A 16,290-nucleotide genomic window follows, 5' to 3' on the forward strand; every position below is an offset into this window, starting at 1 on the left:
TCGGAGCTGAATTTGAGGTGGTGGGGCGGCGGGAGGGGCTGGCTCTGGAATGTGGGAGAGAAGTAAGAGCTGAATGAACTGCATGGTTGGCAGAAAGAGGTTGGAGAAGCAGGACCCTAAATGGAGTAACATAGAAAGGGGGTGTGTGTGTAAGGCCATCCACTCCCCTTTCAGTGGCACAAGACCTGGGAATGGCGTGAGGCTGCAGCTGGAAGGACTTAGGTTAGAGTTCAGGAAGCACGTCTCATACAAGGAAAGAAATCTAAAATAAAGATTGGGGAAGAAAGGGAGACTACCTTCTGGACCAAAACCAATCAACCAACCAACCAAACAAACAAAAAAACACACCAAAAAAAAAAAATCCCCAAACGAAAAGCCTGTGGTGAAAACTTCTGAGAGGCGCCGTGAAGCCCAGATAGGCACGGGGATTTACTGAGCAGCCAGGGGGACCGCCTCCCATGCCCAGGGCTGCTCCCTGGCTCCTTTCTGTCCTGGCTGTGCCTGGGAGGCAGTCGGCACTGGTTAAGAGCACAGCCTTGGAGTCAGACTTCTGGGTTTCGATCCTGGTTTCAGCACTTAGCTACACAAGCCTCCTCATCCTTGTGATGGGGCTAACAATGGGCGAGGAGTGAAGGAGTCAGTATTTGTAAAGGGCTGGGCATGGCGCTTAGCCTGGAGAAAGGGCTCTGGCTCTTTCTACTCTGTCATTTTTGCTGGCTCGTGGGCCTTGCCCCAGCCCTTGACCGTGGTTCTTCTGAGGTTCTAGGTCTCCATCCCTCCACCCTTCTAGAGTTGGGAAGGTGGGAGAATTTTCATGTAGTCCCTGAACACGCCTGATCTAAGATAAGGTTCCTGTCTTTATTCCATGAGGCTGATCAGCACCAGGGCCTGGGTCCCCACCCCCATAGCCCCTTCCTCCCGATGTTTTCACCAGGCAGATTGTCCTATCTTCAACTCAGACCTAATAACTGTTGAGCTTCTGCCCCAGACAGTCCATCTCCCCATTCTGAGCAACTTCTCTCGCTCAGCTTCTCTCCCTCCCACCTCTCACCCCTGACCCCACATGACCTTGCTTGTTCCTCCCCCTGCCTAGGTTTGCCCCGCACCTTCTCTCAGGTGAGTGCTCAGTCCTCTTCTGTCAGCCTGTCCCCGCCATCAGCCCGGATGCCCACGAAATGACCTCCCTACCTTCAGCCAGTCTCTCTCCTTGACTCCCTCTCCACCTCAGAATTGTCCCTGACATCATCACCGTGAAGCATCCGTGTTATCTTGGTCCTTTCCTCCCTAGATCTCTCTGTTGGTTCTCAGATGAAAACCCCCAATCACAGTCTTCGAGATACTTCAGTCCCCTCCAGCACCCCCATTTTGGGGGACTGCTCCATTCAGACCTTGTTCCAGGAGAATATACTCAATGGCAATTCTGAGCCACGCTCTTTCTTCCACTCTGGGCCTTCACACGGGCCATTCCGAGTCTTACCCCTCCGGCCACTCTCCATTCCTGTGTCCCTATCGGCTCTGCCATCGTGTACGCCCTCCTCCTCAGCATCCTGCTTGTCCCTTGTCCCTTGTGTAACGTTGCCCAGGATACCCGATGCAGTGGTGATGTTGGAGGGGACATCCTGTCGCCCTCATTACATGGGGGCTCCTCTAGGGTTAGGCCTCTGTCTGTCAGATAGCAGGCTCCCTGAAACAAAGGCCTCTCTTTCTGCTTCAGACCCTTGGCCCCAGAGTGCCTGCTGACCAGCTTGGCTCTAACTAGGAAACCTTTCTGACTGCTGCTTCTGGCGGGAGGACCCTGGCTTCAGAGGCCATGGAGTTTTGGAGGAGGGTATATGTAAGTCCCTATTATCAACTCTCAAGGGAACCTCAAGAGAAATTTATCAACCACTGGTCCCGTGGAGACAGCATCATCTGAAGATTAAAAGCAGCAGACCCGAGAGCCCCCAGTTTCCAGCCCTTTCAGCACTGTTGGCCCCAATGCAAAAATCCATGTGGGTGTTCAGGCCCCTCAGAGCCTTTCTCTCCTCACCAGGGAGGTGTGCTCTGCCTGACGCTGGGCTTGTCAGCAGGTATACGAAGTGGAGCAAGAGCCAAGGTCAGAGTCCAGTCTGGACAGCCCATTGTCTCGAGCATCCCTCTGAGCAGGGGCCTGCAAGCTGGGAGACATGCGGGGAAGAGGGATGTAGCCCTGACATCTTGTCTTACATTACCCCTGGGACTGTTCCTCATCTCTACCTTTACCATGGGACCCCAGCACATACCTCCTCCCCACATCCAAATCTCCCTGTTTGACCCTCTGATAAAAAAAAAAAAAAAAAAAAAAAAAAAAAAAAAAAAAAAAGACACAGCCTGGCCAGCCTGGCTCAGTGGTTGAGCATCGACCTATGAACCAGGAGGTCACAGTTCGATTCCCAGTCAGGGCACATGGGTTGTGGGCTCAATCCCCAGTGCAGGAGGTAGCCAATCAATGATTCTCTCTCATCATTGATGTTTCTCTCTCTCTCCCTCTCCCTTCCTCTCTGAAATCAATAAAAATATATTAAAAAATAAAAAAAGAAAGTCACAAGCAACTGCCAAGAAGAGAGGGCCGGTATGTCTGAGCCGAGGGCTGTGATTCTCAAACTTTTTGACCTCAGGACCCTTTCACACTCTTAAAACCTATCAAAGATATCAAAGAGCTTTTGCTTATGTGGGTTACAGCCACTGATATGTTAGAAATAAGAACGGAGGCCCTAGCCGGTTTGGCTCAGTGGATAGAGCGTCGGCCTGCAGACTGAAGGGTCACGGGTTTGATTCCCGCACATGCCTGGGTTGTGAGCTTGGTCCCCAGGAGGGGAAGTATAGGAGGCAGCCAATCAATGATTCTCTCTCATGATTGATGTTTCTATCTCTTTCTCCTTCTCCCTTCCTCTCTGAAATCAATAAAGATATATATTAAAATAAAATAAAAAGCATGTTGTAAAAAAAAAACACTGAGGAGACTGAAATAGCTATTAATGTAAATATAACAACAAAACCACTGCATGTCAATGTAAATGCCATTTTTAATGAAAATAGCCATATTAAAAAAAGTTTAGTAAGAGTGGCATTGTTTCACATTTTCACAGCTCTTTTTAAGGGTTAATAGAAGACAGGTGACTTCTCGTGTCTGCATCTTAATTCAACATGTTGCACTATCACATGTCATGTGGCTTCTGGAAAACTCTGAGCACTCCTGAGAGAATAAGTGAAGAAAGCCAACAACACATCAGCATTGTTGTGAAGATAGGTTTGACCTCAGAGAGCCTTTGAAAGGGTCTCGGGAACCTCCAGGGGCTGCAGACCACAGTTTGAGAATTCCTAGCCGAGAGGAACCTTGGCCGACCTGGCTGTCCTGGCTGGTCTCCCCCAGCTGCCATGGCCTTTTGAACGTTTGCAAAAATCCATTTGGGTGTTCAGGGATGAATTAGGGGGCTAAGTTAGTCATGTGGGTTCTGGAGGCAGACTACCTACCTGAGCTTGAACCTCAATTTTACCACTCACTCGCTGTGTGACCTTGGGCAAATTATTAACATCTCTGTGCTTCAGTTTCCTCATCTATGAACTAGGGCTTTAAAAAAGTGCCTGCTTTGTAGAGTTGCTGAGAACTAAATGACAGAACACTAGAAAAGGGCTTAGCATAGTGCGGAATAATGTTAGCTCTTATTCAACTCTTACCCCTGAGTGCACTGCCCATTGGCCCAGAGAGCAGGGAGCTACAGAGGTGATTCTTTCTACATTCCAGATGGGGCTTCTTGGCCCAGAGAGGGAACGTACCTGTGCCAGGTCCCAGGGACAGTCACCAGGATTGTTGGGCCCTGAACCCCGAGTTCTAACTCCAAGCCCTGTGCTCTTCCACCAGACTTTTCCAGGGGGTAGAGGGGAACCCCAGGTCCTGAGACAGGGAAAGAAGCAGACCTTACCTTTCCCCCAGCAATTCAGGAGAGCCAGTCAGGGCCCATGGGAAGAGAGCAGGGAGCCTTGAGGGCAGAGAGCAGGAGGACTTCCTGACATCCCAGCAACCTACAGAGGAGAGAGCCAGACAAGCTTAGCCCAGGGATCTTGCTGGTTCACCTTGTGGGGAACAGTTCTGGGAAGTGGCCTCGCCCTCTCTCCTGGGGGTCACTGGCCCTAGGGACAGGGCGTCTGTGACTGGGCAATACTACCTCTCATATGGTGCCCCCAGCCCCTCCAGGGCATTGTCTGCTCTCAGCGGGCCCCCCTCCAGACCCCACTCTTTCCCAGGCTCCCCTGGCCTGGCCCTCAGTGCCGAGGCACCACAGAGCAGGCACTGCACTGGGGAAAGGCAGCTGGTGGGGCTGGGGTGATCCTGGGGTGCGGAGGGGTGGGGGTCCCGGGCAGAAGAGGAGCCTCTCCCACAGCGGGGGCTGGGGGGTGGGAAGGGGTTGAGGCAGATGGGGAGACAGACAGATATACACTGAGGAAGAGCTAGTCCTGGCTCTTGGGCCCTAAGCTGGGTTGCAGGCGCCCCACCTTCCTTAGAAGCCCAGGACCCCCTCCCCGCCCCCACGCACACACTTTCTGGAGGCTCAGCTCCCACCCGAAGCCCCCAAGCTGACAACTCTGAGAGTGGCGGGCTGAGCATTGAGGTCTCGCTGTCTGCTGCTCCGTTCTTCTCCTGCCCACGGAATTCCCTTGAATAAAGGGTAAAACTGAGGCAGAAAGTGGGTGGCCCCAGATGCCCACCGCTTCTGTCCGGGGCCTGCCTGGAAGCAAGGGGCTTCCCAGGGCCCTCCCCCATCCCACCAGTCCCCGTAGCTTTTTCCACTTGGAAGATCCTTTCTGGCGAGTGGCAGGTTTGGGGACTCTGGTCCAGTCTCCCTGCCCTGTCTCCTGGGTAGTGCCTGCCCCCCCCCCCCAACCCCTGTGGGCTAAGATCAGTTCAGACTCAGCCCTGCCCCACCCCCTGCCTCCCCTGGCGTGGCCAGCAGCCCCCTACCTCCCGGCCCGGGCTGTGGGACAGGGAGAGGGCTGAGGGGCTGGCCCTGCATACTAATGTCCTGCCCATTGTCAAAGCCCCTTTGTGCCCGAGAGCTCCATTGAGGCGGCTCAGGGGCGGGCACAATGGGGGCTCTGTCCCCAAGTTCCCCCGAACAGTCACCTGCTTTCAGAGCCTCCCCCCACACCACCCCCCACACGCCCCAGTGTCCGGAGGGCCCAGAGAGCCTGGGGGAGTGGGCCCAGGGCTGGGTGGGGGGAAGGGTAGGAAGTCCCCACCCCCACCCCCAGGCTGGGGAAATGGGCACTTGGAGGGGAGAGGCCCAGCTGGCAGGGCAAGGGCAGCTTGTGGATGGAGTTGGAACGCAGGTTCTGTGCAGCCAGCGGAGAGGAGGAGAAGGGACACAGCCTGCCCGCTCCTTGGTTCGTCCTGCCCAGCTGGGCCTGGCTGCTACCTCTCCCCCTCCACCCACCGCAGGACTCATATATGCAGAGGCACACAGGCACACACTCATCTATGCAGCCCCACACATGGCACGGGGCAGGGGGGCGGAGGGGGGGCGACGTGCCCCGACACAGCAGCTGCCCCAGGCCCACAGACCTGCATGCCCGCCACCATCCACTCGCAGATGCCCCTGCACACCCCCACCCACCCCTCCTTTCCCCCTGCACCCCCTCCACCAGCCTCAGCCAGCTCAGCACCACTCTGGCCCCCCCTTCATGCCCTCTCTGGCCCCTGCTGCTCCAACACAGGTTATAACAAGTTTGCACTTGTTGTGACCTCAAGAATGTGGCCCTGGGGCGGGGAATGTCCGGCTGCCCCAAACCCACTTGCTTATTCGTTAACCACAGACACGGCCTATGCTGAACTCTTGAGCACAGTGCCCCTCATCTGACCATGGAGGAGGTGGGTGGGCAGGGCCCCGTCCCCCACCCCCAGCTGAGCCAAGCAGGCAGGAGGTGCTCTGCTGGCAGGACCAGACCCTGGCTGCTACAGCGCAGGCCCAGGGGGGCCACCCTCGCACCGGCCCAGTGCATGTGCATATGTCACAGCCCCTCATGGTCCTGGGAGGTGGATGGGACAGTTGTCATGTCCCCTGTGAGAGATGACCTGATGTGTCCAGGTGGAAAGCCTGGAACGAGAATGGAAATTCCTTGCCTCTAGGTGGTTTTTAGTGATTTTTGAGGGTCGTTATCTGCTTCTTGGCTTCACTCAGATGACCCCCTGTGGAGTTTTCACTGAGCTATCTTTACCCACCTTTCTTGGGAAGGAGTGGAGGGCATGGAGAGGTGGTGAGGAGGGAGAACAACAGGTACAGGAACCTTAACTAGGATTCTGATCCAGAAAGAACCTCAAAAGGTCACCTTGACCCTTCCACTGTCTCTAGGTAGGGTGACCTAGATCTCTTCATTCCTGACTCTCCCCCTACCCCACTCCTCTCCAGGCTCGGGATGGCTGGGAGAAAGCCCCGCTGCCTCCTTGCTGGGGTTGAAGAGTCTGCGATCTCTATTGATCACATGGCCTTCATGGTGCCTGCCTCTGACCCTCCCTGCCAACATCCTATGTCTGTATAAGGTTCTGTAGGGGGTGTCCATGCCTCTCCGACCACTCTGGTCTGGGGCATCTTCTGGAAGCCCAGAGCGGGTGCCCTAGAAAGGGAGTTAGATGGAGGGCCCACTGGGACCCCAAGGATTTGAAGGCTGCTTGCACCATGCTGTGCGGGGACCTGGGTGGTGGGTGGGCCACAGTTGCAGAAACGCCGCCGGGCGGAGAGCTGAGCTGATATTGGTTTGCTTATCTGCGAATCCCATCTAACACTGAGCTGCAGCTCCGGGGTGTTTTCCTCACATCAGAATGGCACACACCCTGGCAGGGCCTTTCCGTTCCTTAGCCCTGCTCCTCGCCTGGAATGTTCCCTCTGTGGCTGCAGGACTTCGCTGAAGCCGCCTCCTCCAGAACACGCCGCCCCCGCCCTCATACCCTGGTGTGGTTCTTCTGCCTCCAACTGCCTCCAATGTCCCCTGTCGGAGAAAGAGCCCACCTGAAATATAACTTCAGCCTCCCCAGCTGCACCCAGGGGCGTGCAGATCTGGCTACTGAGAGAGGGAGGGCAGGGATACGGTCACCTCTGAGTCTATTCTGCATCTAGTCAGTGTCTTCACGCCACCCCTACCCCATCCTTCTCTGAAAACAAGGAAACTGGATAAGGAATAAGTAGAAAGTTGGGGAGGGGGTAGATTCCTACCAGGGTGACCCCCTAGAATACTCTGAGGGTCAGAGGTTGTTCCCCATACATGAACCAGGAGCCCTGAGAAGGAAAGGAAGTTGGCTCAGGGGAAGGTGGCTCAGTTTCCTGAATATGCGCCCTAAGTATAAGGTCCCTGTGGGTCTCTAGCTCTACGAAGGATAAAGATCAGAATACACTGCTTAGGCAGCGGCAGGTAGCTCTTGACATAACAGGAAGCAGGTCCAGGGAATCAGGTATTACTAGGCAAAGGGGAAGGATGGAAAGAGAACTCACAGCCTCTGATGAGAAAGAGAGGTGTCCTGTTGAACAAAGATAGTCCCAAGGTCGCTCAGAGCCCCTGGAGGCTGTGGGATTTCCAGCTGTTTCAAAGACATCTCCTGCCCATTTCCACACTCCCAGGCGAGAGCAACATTGAATCTGCCCCTCTCTATGGGCTAGCTACTTGCCATTTTTTCATGATCTTGATGGCGTGTTTCTGGGCCAGCTGCTACCGGGGTGGGGAGGATTCCTGATACCTGCTGATGGGTGGGGCGCATTGGACACCTCCTGGGCTGTAGCTGTGGTTGGACAGGGGAAGAGTTCAATGGATAATGTTCCAAGGTTGGCTCCCCACCACCTGGCCCTTCAGCACCCCAGGGCCAAGAAAGGATCTTGCAGGAAGAGGGAGACTGGGACGAGGAGGAAGGCCAAGGTTACTGCCCTGATCCTGATTAAAGTCACATGTGCTACTCGCTAGCTGTGTGGTCATGGGCAAGTTACTCAGCTTTTCAGACCTGGGCTGCTGTTTCAGTGAAATGAGGGGTTGAATGGGATGGCCCCCGGTGCCTCCCAGCATGGGTGTCCCATGTCAGTGCGCTGGCAAGGTGAAAAGCACGGACCTCTGTTTAAGTAGACCCGGGTTCAGCTTCCTAGTGGTCCTTCTGGGCCAGTCAGCTACAGTTTCTGAGTCTGGTTTCCACAACAACAATACAAGGGGAATGGCACTACCCACCTCCTAGGGAGGACAGGACGATGTGGTGCACAAACTCTCAGCACAAGGCCGGCTCATTGTAGGGCCTGTGAGGGGGGGCGGGGGGAGAAGAAATCCCTGGCACTGTGGCAGCACAGAGGAGGGGCCTCACATCCTTCTGGGGGTGTGGGCATCCGAAAGGGCCTCCCAAAGGAAGTGAGGCCTAAAGTGGGTGTAGAAATTCACCAAGCAAGGTGGGAAGAGGAAGAGAGCTCCATGGATGAGGCCTGTCATTTGCCAAGAACTGTGGTTGGTAAGAGAAAGCAGAGCCCAGTCGAGAGCTGAGAGAAGCTCAGTGAGGCTGGAGGACAGTGTTGTGAGGAGTGGGTAGAGGACGGAGAACACGGGCAATGGAAAGGCCAGCGGAGGTCAGGTTATTATGGCCTCTGTCCCACCTATAATCCTAGGGGCTTCGGAGCTGGTGCCCCTCTGCTTCCCCTCCATCTTCCTTTCCCTACTCCTCATTCTCCTTTCCTCCCAACTCTCAGTCCTCTTGTCCTTGGTCACTGGGCACAAAGAACCACTGGGCTCCTCAGAAGGACCTCAATGGTCCAGGGAGATCAAGTCCAAAGTCGTCCTACTCTGGAACAGTTTTTGGCCCCTGCCTGAAGTTTTCTGTCTCTCTGACACTATGAAAGAGGAACTTATCTTCCACAGAAGACTCTGGATTTCTGGCATTGAGGCCCTACTGTTAAGTATGGTGCCTTGGTTTCCCCATCCGGACCCCTCATTACAGAGAGCTGGGAGAGGGCAGTGTGGAGTGAGGACTGAGGGACACTAGAGAAAAGATGGCTCTTCAGCTTGGAGTAAAGGCTGATGGGGAGACCAAATTGGTGCCCCCAACTGTTGCGAGGTTGACACTTCAATAGGAAGCCTGGAAGGAGAACTTCCCAGGGAGGAAGCATGTTACACACCAAAAAGGGGCCTGAGGGAGGAAAAAGGAATGTAGACCAACCCTATAGATTATTTTAAGGAATATATATATGGCACTGAGGAGGATACAAAGATGAACAAAACATAGGTTAAGAACCAGTTCAGAAAAGATTCTATTTGGGAAGATGGGCAGGGTTCCTCCTGGAAGGAGTGGGAAGATGAAATTACTCCGATGGGAGCTGCTCCTGAGGGTCCTTCCACATGGGGGGGGGGGGAGTGACTCTCCTGCCTCCCCTCTACACTCCATCTTGGACCCCCACCAACGGCCCAAGCCCTCCCTCACCCCTAGCCAGTGCAACCTATAGGATCACAGAGAAGAAAGTGTATAGAGAAGAGGTGTTGAGCTGGGATCTAGTCTGCCTGCCTCTCTTCTCGCAGGTAAGGAACCCCGCTAGTCCCAGGACCCTAAGGAGCAGGTCCCATCAGCTTGGCCCCTCTCTGGTTTCTCAGACTCTGGTAGCATATCTGGTGACAGCTCAGTGGCTCACTGGCCTCCACCCCAAAAACCTTATCTCCGGAGGCCTGGCCATACAGGGCTTTGAGAAGCCTGCCAGCTGCCTGGAGCCACCGAGGCTGGGGACAAGAAGGAGGGCAAGGGCCAAAGGGCAGTGGCCGAGGAACTTAGCTCCAGGCAGCTCCCCTCACTGTTCACCCCCTCTCAGCGGCAGGGGGGGGGAGTTTGGAAGGGGGCCTCCTCTTGGGAATTATAGGGAGGTGGAATGAAGCACAGGGGGTTGGAAGCTTCCTCCAATTCTGGGGCTATGGTAAACCTGACCCCACAAATCACTGTTCCCCTAGAGAAAGGAGAAATAAGGCATCATCAATCCCACTAGGGTGTGGAAAAGCAACCTGAATCAACAAAACTTGAGACAGAGGTTCTGGCTCAGCTGTTAAATGACTGTCAGCAGGTCACTTTACCTGTCTGAGCCCTTGTTTCTCTAATTTAGTAGATACTTTCCTTCATCTGCAAAGTAGGATAATGGTAATATATATTTGTCTACGGGCCTTGCAGATTTCACATACTTTCTCTCCTGTAACCCTGACCACACAATGGGAGGTTTTATTGCCTCCTTAGGTGAAGAAACTGAGCCCTAGAGAGATGAAGAGATTGACTGAAGTTCCCATAGCTAGTAAATGACACAGACCAGGATGGCAAACAGTGGGAAAGAAAAATAGATAGGGACCTTTGGCTGTGACCCAGACATGCCAGGATAACAAACAGGTTTCATCTGTTAGGCCAACTCCATTTGATTGAAAATGGCTCTCGGTATCACCACGTTGAGAAAGATTCTGAGGCTCAGTGAGAAATCAAGTGCTGTGATGAACTAGTGATGTCTGTAAAGGGCAAGGGACAGGGTGAGTGGTGGCCCATGTGCTGTCTGTTAGACATTCCTAGCCCATAATTACAGCAGGGGTTTCAAATCCAAGTCTTTTCTTTCTAAAAAATGTTTTTATTGATTTTGAAGAGAGCGGAAGGGGGAGGGATAGAGAGATAGAAACGTCGATGAGAGAGAGACATTGACTGGCTGCCTCCTGCCTGGCTCCTACTGGGGGTCGAGCCCAGAACCCCTGCATGTGCCCTGGCTGAGAATCGAACCAGGGACCTCTCGGTTCATGGGTGGACACGACACTCAACCACTGAGCCACAGCGACCGGGCCCAAGTCCTTTTTTAAATACTGATCAATCAAGCTAAATGAAAAGGTACCAGCTTAAAAAGAAAATTAAGATGTCGTCTCTGCCCTCAGAGAGCTCACAGTCTTTCGAGAAGGACAAAGGTGCTATCTTGATGATGTGGCAAAATGTCCTAGCAACACAGAGGAAGAGTGAGTCCTGGCGGAGGGCATTCTGCGCCAAGGGAACTGCGCAAGCGGAGCCCTGGGACACGCCAGCGGCGTGCAGCCACGTAGGAAGAACAAATGGAAGTATAACAGGAGAGGCCGTGAAAATTAGGCTGGAGTCAGAGGGTGGAGGGGTCTATGCCAAGAGTCTGGGTTTCATCACAAAAGCGGTGGGACTCATTAAAGGATATAAAGCAAGAGCAGTGGGAAAGGCCCTATGGCAGCTGAGGTGGGTGGAGGTGAGGAAAGTGAGGCGGGGGCAGGACGAGCGGGAGGCCATTGCAACATTTCAGGTGACAGAGAAGATGAGGCTGGACGAGGGAAGCCTCCAAGGAGGTGGAGAGGAGCCCTCAGAGGCAGAATTGACACGACCTCGTGACCACCTCGATGAGGGACAACACGGAAAGTCAGGGAACTAAACGGATGGTGATGCTGTGAACAAGAAGGGAGGCAGAAGAGATCTGAGGAGAGAGGACATGAGTCTGAACACATTCAAGCTGGAATGACTCACACAGAGGGAGCCTGTCAGTACTTGGACAGACAGGCAGAGGTGAGGTGGGGCTGAAACAGCTGAGGAAGGGAGAGTAGAGTAGTTAGAGATGAGAGCCAAGGGTGGATCCCCGAGAAATACCAACAGGTAAGGGTCAGAGGAAAGACCACAGCAAGAGAGATTGAGCAAAAGTAATAGAGAGGGAACGCGGAGGACAAGGTCAGAGAGTCCACTGACACCCTCCTCATATTTAGTGCTTCACCAAGCTCTTACATATGGGCTCTCAACGCATTCTCCCAATACCATTGTGAAGACGGTATTATTAGGTCCTTTTTACAAACGAAGGAAATGGAAACTCAGTGATTTGCCCCAAATCACGCAGCCTAGAAGTGGCAGGGCTATGTAACGTCTATTCAAGTTCTACGAAATCAGTGGATCCCCCACATCGCAGGATGAGCCAAATAAAAGTGCCAAGAACAGACGGGTTGGCCATCAGCTTCAAATGCTGTAAAGAGCCTGCTGGGACCAAGGACTGAGAAAACCACCTTGGATTTAATGACTGGAAGGTCAGCTGTGACCTTGGAGAGAGCGCTGTGCTGTTCAACTGCCACCCGACCTGGCTGTGTGCATCAAGTGGAATTATTTCCGATGTGTTTTGTAGACTGCAGAGCCTCATGGTGTACAAGTGGCTGGTACTCCTATTTTTACTGTTATTAAATGTTAGCAGATCGAACCATTTGATATCGCTGATGTGGGATACAAGTTTTTAAATTGGCAATTTCATGTGGTTCAACCTAATAGGAAAAGGAGTAGGCTGGGGTGGGGGAGTCTATGAGAGAACGCCAGCTACAGAGCCAAGGCCTGCCCTGTGGGGCTGGGGAGCCCTGCCCCCTGGTGGTAGGGAGGTAAATCTTCAGAGCTGAGCAGAGAGGGGCAGGTACCTGATGAAGCTTCAAGTTTGTAGGAGTTCCCCTCATCTCTTGGCTACCCCTGCCCCCATCTGTAATCTTATCAGCCTCCTATGCCGTGATAGCTGGGCGAGGGTGAGCTCTCTCCAGGGGGCTCTGTCCGGAAGAATACTTTTAATCTCTAAACTGGTATGAGCCCCTCCATCAGTATCTTTGGGGATCCGTTGGATATAGATTTCCTCTACGGAGAGTCTCAGGAGCTGAGGCCAGATGACGCGTGATTAGAGGGCCAGGGAAGGCTGGCACACGAACAAGAGATCCTGAATAGACATCTTGGTCATCGCCTTGTTTCCACCTAACTCAGCCCAGACCCTTCGAGGTCTCCCCGTGTCCTTTGGAACCTCTTCAGTGTCTCCTGTCTTACTGATAACAATAGAATAACAATGACAATAGAGGTGACTATTCATGTCATTGCTTCAAGCGTTATCATAGCACTGATACGGACTTTCCTAGCTCTTTAGGGGAGGGAAGGAGGGATGGGTTAACATCCGGCAGGTGTTCTTCTGAGGGGAGAACCCAGATGGGGCCAGGTCAGAAGGCTCTCAGAATCGTCAGAGCTGGGGCTAGGGAGGCCGTGGTGCATCCTTTGTCCTAAGCTGAACTCTGCTCGGTGCCAAGCTCCTCACATAGGACGAGGATGTGCAGCCCGCTGCCCCAGACAGCGGGCAGGAGCAGACACCATGGCCCAGTGATGACTCGGGGTGGGGTTTGCTGTGAGTGGGGTGGAGGGAGTGGGCAGATGCATCAAAGAGGCAGTACTCATGTGCCAGGAAGTCATCCTCTCTCTCTGCTGGGGACAGGGGGAGTTCCTGAGATGCCCCTCTGGGCAATTCTCTGAAGGCACTGCCTGGGATTGGGGCAGAGGAAGGGGCAGTGGTCCTGGTCAGCCCACAGACAGGCAGGCGTGGTTTCTGGACAGAAGAGAACATCTGACATGGCCCCATCGCTGTGTCCCTCCCTCGCATGGCTGGAAAATACGCAGGGGGATCAGAAGGGCCAGATGGAGGTCACGGCTCCCAGGAAATGCTCTGAAGGCTTTTATCCTTTCTTTTGATCAGACTATGAGAACTTTCCAAACGTTGACACAAGGAAAGAAAAGCCTATTCTTCCCTGGGCCAGGGCCTTGGTGTCAGGCCGAGGCTAGAGGATGGGAGGGAAGGGGATGGAGACCTGAGGGTGGGGGGCAGAGGCAACAGTGACTCAGCTGGCAAGGCAGGCCCTGGACACACACACTGCCCTCTGTTTCCCCACCTCAAGATGTGTGTGCATCTGGCCTTATTTCTATTTATTTCTCTTCAGGGCAGGACAGGAGGGAGATTAATGAAGAAAGACATCAAGTTTGGAAAGAACCCCAAACCCAACTCCATTCATCTTCCAACCTTGAGGGCTTACATAATCCTGCAGAGCTTTGCTTACTGCCTTCCTCTTAGACCCCTCGTTCTCATTTCTTCCTCCCCCTCTCTCTCTGAGAACACCTGAAACCCCAGAAAGGCTTCTTTTCAGTCTGCAATGCAAGCTGACCTCCTTCTGGAGGCTTCTAAGGTTGCTATTCAAGTTGGGCTCCATATCTAAAGATGAGATACATGGGTGGTGAGAGGAGGCTGAGTAGCCATTTCCTCTCTCTACTGAGGCCAGTGGGAAGGATGGGACCAAAGTACAGAGGGAGGGACCCAGGCTGGGCAGAGTGTTTTATTTTTTATCTTTAAAAAATAAGTTTTTATTGATTTCAGAGAGAGGAAGGGAAAGGGAGATAGAAACATCCATGACGAGAATCATTGATCGGCTGCCTCCTACACACCTCCCTCTGGGGATTGAGCCCACAACCCAGGCATGTGGCCTGACTGGGAATCAAACCGTGATCTTCTGGTTCATGGGTCAAAACTCAACCACTGAGCAACACCGGCCCGGCTGGGCATAGAGTTTTAAAGCAGGAAGTGACCTTGATAATCCTTGAACAGTGTCTCCCAAACTGACCCAGCAATTTGTTCTGAAAGGCAGAGAGGGAATTATACTCCAAAGGATACAGAGGTGCGCCACAAACTGGACATCTTTAGAATCTGTTTTGCCTTATAAATTATGCAATTTTTTATTTTACTCCATCATATATCATTTAATATTAAAATAAGATTTAACTTCAAAATATATATTTTTTAAATATATTTTATTGATTTTTTAGAGAGGAAGGGAGAGGGATAGTTAGAAACATCGATCAGCTGCCTCCTGCACATCTCCTACTGGGGATGTGCCCGCAACCAAGGTACATGCCCTTGACCGGAATTGAACCTGGGACCTTTCAGTCCGCAGGCCGACGCTCTATCCACTGAGCCAAACCCGTGAGGGCATTACTTCAAAATCTTTGAGTAAAATTGACATTTCTGGAACACATGAAATTGAATCCTGCGGCTTTGAGTACGTCCTGGCACACTAGTTTGAGGCATGTGAAACTAACCCAATGCCCTTAACCCACAAGTAAGGAAACAAAGGCCTGTGAGGTTCAGAGACTTGCCCAAGGTCATTGCTAGACCCTGGCAGAGTTGAGATTGGCTCCTGACTCTTGCTTCTTAGTCCAGCCCACTCTCCACCAGGCAATGCTGCCTCTTAGTTCCTGGCAGCGTCCTCAAACATCCTTGTGCCTGATTCTCTCACTCCATCTCGAATGTTATGCTGGGCATGTACCTTGCTCCACTGTCTAAGATGAGGGTGGGCTCAGAGACCAGCCTGGCCTCAGCTTCTGAGGCTGATCGTGCTTCAGACTCCTCTGTTTGTACACAGGGCTCTCCCAACACATAGCATTTGAGCAGGATGGGCAGACACTGGCACAGAGGGTGAGCTGGGACATCCCTGTTTCTCTCCACCTATTCATTATCTGTACTTCACAGTGATTGGGTCAGAAATACTTTCAGCCTAAAATAGTTGAATTAGTTAATAATTATAGTGAAAACTGCCTATCTGCCCCTATTTCCAATTTTCTAAATTAAGAGGCTGTTTGCTAGAGGGAAGACTTAGGGAGAACAGGAGGCTGCAAGGCTTAGAATGCCTCTATTGATGTAGACACACGGATAGAAATAGAGCTTGGTATAGGATCTGAAGGTCAGAGTTGTGATTAGATGGATAGCATACTATTCCTCCATATCACCATCTTCAAAAATCAGCTCTCCAGGATGCAACACAGGAGACTGAGGAAACTATAAGAAGGGACAGTCCAGACCAATGTGTAGTAGGGAATGAAAAGACAAAGGAAGTTGCAAAGGAGGACAGAGGGGGAAACACTTCAGTAACAGCATGAACTATCAGAGGGGGCAAGCTGGGCAGCACAGATGACGGGAGATGTGGGAAGGGAGCTGGGAGCTGAGCCCAAGGGAGGGAAATAGGGAGGATAAAGACATGCCATGCAAACCCAGGAGAAGGAACTTGGGATAAAGCAATGGCAAAGAGCCTCACCACAACCATCAGACAGCCTGGCGGCACTGCCGCTGAGCTTTTGCACTGGGCTGGCCTCTGCTCCCCTGAGCGCTGGGTGTCATTTCTGGTTGTTGAGTGTTGGATTTGCTCGGTGAAGGCAAGTTCACCATAGGATTCACCTGAAGGCGTAGTAAAGGACTTTGGAACGCAGCCAGAACCGGGTACGGATCTCAGCCCTGCTACTTGTAAGTTGTGTCACGTGGGCTCTCTGAACCACGATGTCATCAGTAATCACGAAGAGTAAAACTGTTCTACAGAGTTGTTGCAGCAATGAAATATGAAGTGCTGGTCTACAGCAGACATCAGTAAATGGCATTTCCCGCCTTCTCTCATGCCTCCTGGCTGGCCCTGGATTTTCTCCAT

General features: G+C 52.7%; 1 protein-coding gene and 1 long non-coding RNA gene across 2 annotated transcripts in view; one reads left to right on the forward strand and one right to left on the reverse strand.

The window, feature by feature from the left end:
* Positions 1-16,290, forward strand: part of SLAMF9 (SLAM family member 9) — a gene marked incomplete at its 5' end in the record, with an annotated part of 87,412 nt that overhangs the window by 4,788 nt on the left and 66,334 nt on the right. The window lies entirely within an intron of this gene.
* LOC308534271 lies at positions 3,033-4,896 on the reverse strand. The gene is made up of 3 exons (XR_013997182.1): positions 4,556-4,896; positions 3,942-4,041; positions 3,033-3,214 (listed from the first exon to the last, which is right to left on the reverse strand). It is a non-coding gene; the product is annotated as an uncharacterized lncRNA (long non-coding RNA).

Source organism: Myotis nattereri, assembly GCF_964212035.1.
Source record: "Myotis nattereri genome assembly, chromosome: 18".
Classification (NCBI taxonomy): Eukaryota; Metazoa; Chordata; class Mammalia; order Chiroptera; family Vespertilionidae; genus Myotis; species Myotis nattereri.